Here is a 6174-nt window from a genome sequence, read left to right as displayed (position 1 = left end):
AGCGAGAAGAAATAAATGCAGATGGTTTACTTAGACCCATCAGTGTTAGTGATAAAATTATCATAAAACATCCAAGGTGTACAAACTTACAAATTATATATGTTGGGAGGATTTTGATTCTAAGTATAACATTCAATTCGATAAGAATATGTATGGCAGTCAAAATCAACTCTTATTTCTATCTTTAGCTAAATTGTCCAAGTTAAATTTGAACCTCTATTTCTACTTGACGCTGAAAGTAGAATCGTTGGGTGGATAGAATTACATATAGTGAAAATATTTTTCCTTTGGCTTATTTGAATAAATGAAAATCCGGAGGCTTAGTGATAAAAATGTCAAACACACACGTGTACATATATATATATATATATATATATATATATATATATATATATATATATATATATATATATATATATTTATATATTTATATATATATATATATATATATATATTTATATATTTATATATATATATATATATATATATATATATATATATACACATACATACACATACATACAGTATCTGTGTGTATATATATATGAACTGGGGAATATTATATAGAGTTAAAAGGGGGCCATATATTCTGCTTCAGAGGACATGAAAGGAACAAAGAAAATTAATTTGGTTTTCTAATTAATAGGAATCTCGCAGCTAGCATTGAATAATTTTGTATTACTAGTGATACAATTACAAGCCTGAACAATGGGGCTCCTCCTCCTCTTCCTGTGGCCTCTTGGGCCGTTGCCTCTCTCCTTGAGGAGGGTACAGCAATGCAGCAGTTTGACAAAAATAATGTAGTCGCTGATTTTCAGGGTATTGTTTTAAAAATAAATAGCGAGATATATATTGCTTAAAATATTGTGAGCGATTTCCAGGCCGCTTGATCCACTCTTTGAGATCCCTCCAAAGTCTTTCAATATTTTGAGTATGTACCAATGAATTATCAGGGTCTACAAAGTTTTCCGAATGATTAACCGTGTTATGTATATAACCCAAAGATGACAGCTTATTATACGCACGCCACTTGTCGCTATTCATACACGAGCCACTCTTAATATATTTCTGGATTAAAGGAATAAGATTTTCAGCTGAGCGTTCTTGAGGCAAAGGGTCCACTAAAGGCAGTATAAAAAGTTTCTTGGATTCCCTCTCAATCCCCCAAAAACCCAAATATCACTGAGAGGACGGCCCCTGTCAAATTTACGTTTGCCAAAATGAGATTCATCTATTAATATTATAACACCATCACCACCAATTGGTTCTTGATTATCAAAATAATAATCAGCAATTTCACAACAAAAACTATGCCAATCAACACTGGTTGCTCTACTAATTTTAAGAGAATCTATTACAGTATGATGGTTCCACAATTTATTGACCCAATGATTAATAAATAATAATAGTTTCCAAGCAGGAAGATGAGTACCCTCTAAACAGGTACCTTTATAATCTGAAACTTGATACCCACATCGCCGGCGTTTCTTTGTTTTAGCAATCACCACAGTAGAACTACAATACCAAATATGCTTATCTTCCCTGAAAAGTAATGGTTTCTGACACTTAGGACACTGAACACTCAAAGGTAACACAGAATGTTGACGGAAAAAATGATATGCATATTTTGCATGTTCGTGATATGCACCACCATGATATTTGCCTATTACCCAAAAATAATCGAGCTCACAAGAGTCACACAACTGAATTTTACCATCCATACCTTTAAACTGATGGCGGAAAAGAAAATCCTTGGTCTGTTGGATCCGTATTGTTTTCTGATTGGTTAACAATGAAAACGTCATAAATTGACAGCCAGTTACATAAATTGTGACAATTGACGTCATCATCTCTTTAATGAGGACCAACCAAACCATAGTATTTTGGAGAGAATCAGGTATGTTTGTAGATGGCAGTTGTAGATGGGCTAATTGTCGAAACAGTGGCCTGAAGCACCTGTCATCGAATAGCAACGTCAAAGGTATTACGTAATTCCAAAAACGTTTGTTATTGGCTGAAATCAATGAGAGTTAAGCCACAAGAGATGAAACAGGTGATTTGAGTGGTTGTAGATAACAAATAAACAAATGAGCAAACTCAGGACACTGATGATTGGTGTAGAAGGCAAATATTAAGACATCATAAAATTACTTCCAATAACAGAAGTTGAAAGGTAGAGCCAACAACCAAAACAGAGATGTTCTATGTGTACGCATTGAGAAGCTAAATTTACAACCTACTAGAATGAGATTTACGAAACTTCTACCTAGAAGAATGAGATTTACAGAGCTGCCCGTCCCCATGAAAAGAATAACATTGGACTTAAACTTTATCAGGTGAACTCGCTAACGTTTTTCTTGATTTTTATAAGAACTAGGCATTCGCGACAGATAATTTTATACAGAAATACTACAAAACACTTCCTTAATATAGTGAACTAAGTTAAAATACCCTACATTATTAATGTCCATAAATAAAATAATACCGAGATTCCATAGTAGTAAAACACGCTGAACTATACACAAAATGTCTGCAAGAATGCTCTATACCTGCAGCGTACAAATATTTTCACAAAAAAGGAAGGCAAAAGACTTGAAGAATTACCGCCTAATAAGTTTACTTTCCGTATTATATAAAATATTTACAAAGATCATATTAGGCCAAATAGAAAGCCAGCTAGAATTTAATCAACCAAGAGAGCAGGCAGGCTTTAGAAGTGGGTATTCAACAACAGACCATATCCATGTAGTTAACTAGCAAATGGAAAACCAACAGAGTATGACAACTATATATGGTATTTATAGACTATGAGAAAGATTTATTTCTGTCAAAACCTCAGCACTAATGAAAACCGTTTAAGATATCAATACAGAAAGTACTGCAATCTTAATACTACACAAAGATAGTGAGAAAATTTCGACGGAGAATGGAGTTAGACAGGGAGACCCCATCACTCCTAAATTTTTCACAGCATGCCTTGAAGAAGTTTGTAAGAATTTGGATTGGGAAAATATAGGAATTAATATTTATGGGGAATACCTTCAAAAGTTAATATTTGCAGATTACCTAATTGTGTTTGGTGAATCATCATTTGAGTAGAGAAAACAGGAGTGTAGGACTGAATACGAATATGAGTTAACTATGATGATGATTAATTAAAATGCAAAGACAATAAATAAGAGTTATAGACGAACCTCTAGAGATTGTTAATGAATATATATGTTTAGGACAGACAGTAGGTGTTTTCCCAGGACACGAGACCGAAATATAAGAAGGATAATTATGGAATGGAGAGCTTTTGGTAAATATTTAATCAGATGGTCCTACCAGTTTTAACTTGTGGATCAGAAACTTGGAGCCTCACTAAAGACTTAGAACATAAGCTAATTACATCTCATAGAGCTATGAAAAGAATAATGAGAATAAGAGACAGAAAAAAGAGCAACGTGGATACGAGAGTAAACGAAAGTAGAAGATATTGTAACATGTAAGAAAAAGAAATGGACATGTGCAGGACATATAATGAGAATAAAAGAACAGGTCCCTAGAGATTGACCTAGAAGCAGAAGGAAAATAAGACGATGGGTTGACGATGAGTAGACGAAAGTAAAACCAATCTGTTGTGGCCGCTGAGACGATTTCTGACCCACTCGTGTCAAAATGATTCGACCAATTTAAGGAAAAAAGAACACAGTGGTTAGACACGATCCATCCAAACTGAGTGAAACTGACAAAGCGTAGCCGCTCTATGACAGATGTTCCTTTTTTTACTAATCTCACAGGATTAACCAGAGGTGGCTACGATTAACCTGAAGTTAAATCCAGTCTCTCTCTCTCTCTCTCTCTCTCTCTCTCTCTCTCTCTCTCTCTCTCTCTCTCTCTCTCTCTCTCTCTCCTGTTATTCTTGTCGAACATATATATTTCATAAGGTAAGGTTTCATTTCTCTAATGATAGGATGGTGAGTTTGAAATATTTAAGGTCACAAGGGTAAATTTATCAGGTAAAGATCAATGAGCCATATTTAATCCCCAGAATGGTTGATCTTGGAGTATAGAATAGTGCTTAAGACTGCATAAGCTATCAAATCTGAACGATTGGAAACTTAAGTATACAGTGTGTACAAGTATTTCACAATGAAGATGAACAGCGGCCCTTTTACTGATGTAACTAAAGCATGTATCCACACGTTTGAAGCCACTAATGTTACTGAAATAATAATTCGTCGAATGATCACAAGAAGAATGTGAAACACCTAAATTTCAAGAAAGAACAAAGTATCATCCTGCTCTCGACGACTTCAACAAATATATTTAAGAAGAACAGTATTAAATGCACGAAAGAAAATCTCCACCTTTGAAAACAAAAATACTGGTGGTAGGTGGAGAAAACATTGCAGTCAATGGATGGAAAGAATCTCCAAGGAATGTCTACATTATATATATATATATATATATATATATATATATATATATATATATATATATATATATATATATACATATATGTATATATATATATATATATATATATATATATATATATATATACTCAAACAGAGAGAGAGGTAGATTAAATTGACTTTTCCTTTAAGAAATCATAATCTACTAAGTGGAAAGACCATTGATTAACGGATGTGACCAGGAGACCACAAACACGAAAATGTCTGTAGTGAAAGATAAGTAACTGACAAGGGCAGAGCAATTAAAAAGGTTTAAACAGTCTTTTCTTTAAATAACTCTTTCAAACTCATTATAAGCATGGTTTATGCTTAGATGTCAGTTTTCGATATGTGTATATATATATATATATATATATATATATATATATATATATATATATATATATATATATATATATATATATAATGTTATTTAAGGCGATCTTATCCCAGCAAGTACAATTGTAAAGAAAGGGTGAGGGAAAATAGGATACTCATCCCTGTATTATTGTTAATCTCTTAGTCTGCCTTTATTGTTGTTTTAAAAGGTTTTCGACTTGTCTTTAATGAAAGCTTCCTTCAAGGAAAAATAAACGAAGTGTTTACGTTCGGACACGATAAGTTCTGGCAAAGAGCTCTTTTCAGCGGCCACCACTGAATGGTTTGACTTATAGTAACAGCTGATATATATATATATATATATATATATATATATATATATATATATATATATATATATATATTATATATATACGTATATATATACATTACATATATATACATATATATATATACGTATATATACATACTGTATATATACATACGTATATATATACATATATATACATACTGTATATATACATACGTATATATATACATATATATACATATATATCTATATATATATGTATATATGTGTATATATGTATATATATATATATATAGAGAGAGAGAGAGAGAGAGAGAGAGAGAGAGAGAGAGAGAGAGAGAGAGAGAGAGAGAGAGAGAGAGCAAATCATTTTCAGAGAAAGACCGAGAAAAATTATATATAAGGGTTAAAAGAAAGGGATGATGGTCTGAGTTTACACATTCTCCTCTTTCCTCGTACACTTGACAAAACAGAAATTATCAAACAATTCTTCTTCTCTCAAGAGGTTAACTACTGCACTTTAATTGTTCAGTGGCTACTCTCCTCTTGGTAAGGGTAGAAGAGACTCTTCAGCTATGGTAATCAGCTCTTGTAGGAGGACACTCCAAATTCAAACCATTGTTCTCTAGTCTTGGGTAGTGCCATAGCCTCTGTAACATTGTCTTCCACTGTCTTGGGCTAGAGATTTCTTGCTTGAGGGTACACTCAGGCACGCTATTCTATCTTGTTTCTCTTCCTGTTGTTATTTTGGAGTTTTTATCCTCTTGTTATTTTCAAGTTTTATAGTTTATATATGAAATATTTATTTTAATGTTGCTATTGTTTTTACACTTCTGTTGTAGTTCTTCCTTATTTCCTTTCCTCACTGGGCTATCTTCCCTGTTGGAGCCCTTGCGCTCATAGCATACTGCTTTTCCAACCAGGGCCGTAGCTTAGCAGGTAATGATAATAATAGTGTTAAGCGATCAAGATACAAAATTCAAGGTAAACTCAGGGCCTGGAATATATAGTGGACAGGGCTCTCAAGAAAAAATTTTTTTTATCAGAAATGTCAGTCCTTGATATACTATCACTCTCAGAACACAG

At 32.9% G+C, this 6174-nt stretch overlaps 1 pseudogene; it reads right to left on the bottom strand.

The window, feature by feature from the left end:
* Positions 1-693: 693 nt before the first annotated feature.
* On the bottom strand, positions 694-1721 carry LOC137659196 (uncharacterized; annotated as a pseudogene).
* Positions 1722-6174: the final 4453 nt, after the last annotated feature.

This window comes from Palaemon carinicauda, chromosome 19, assembly GCF_036898095.1.
Source record: "Palaemon carinicauda isolate YSFRI2023 chromosome 19, ASM3689809v2, whole genome shotgun sequence".
Taxonomy (NCBI): Eukaryota; Metazoa; Arthropoda; class Malacostraca; order Decapoda; family Palaemonidae; genus Palaemon; species Palaemon carinicauda.
The sequence above is the reverse complement of the archived record's forward strand: the minus strand, read 5'-3'. Positions and strand labels throughout refer to the sequence as shown.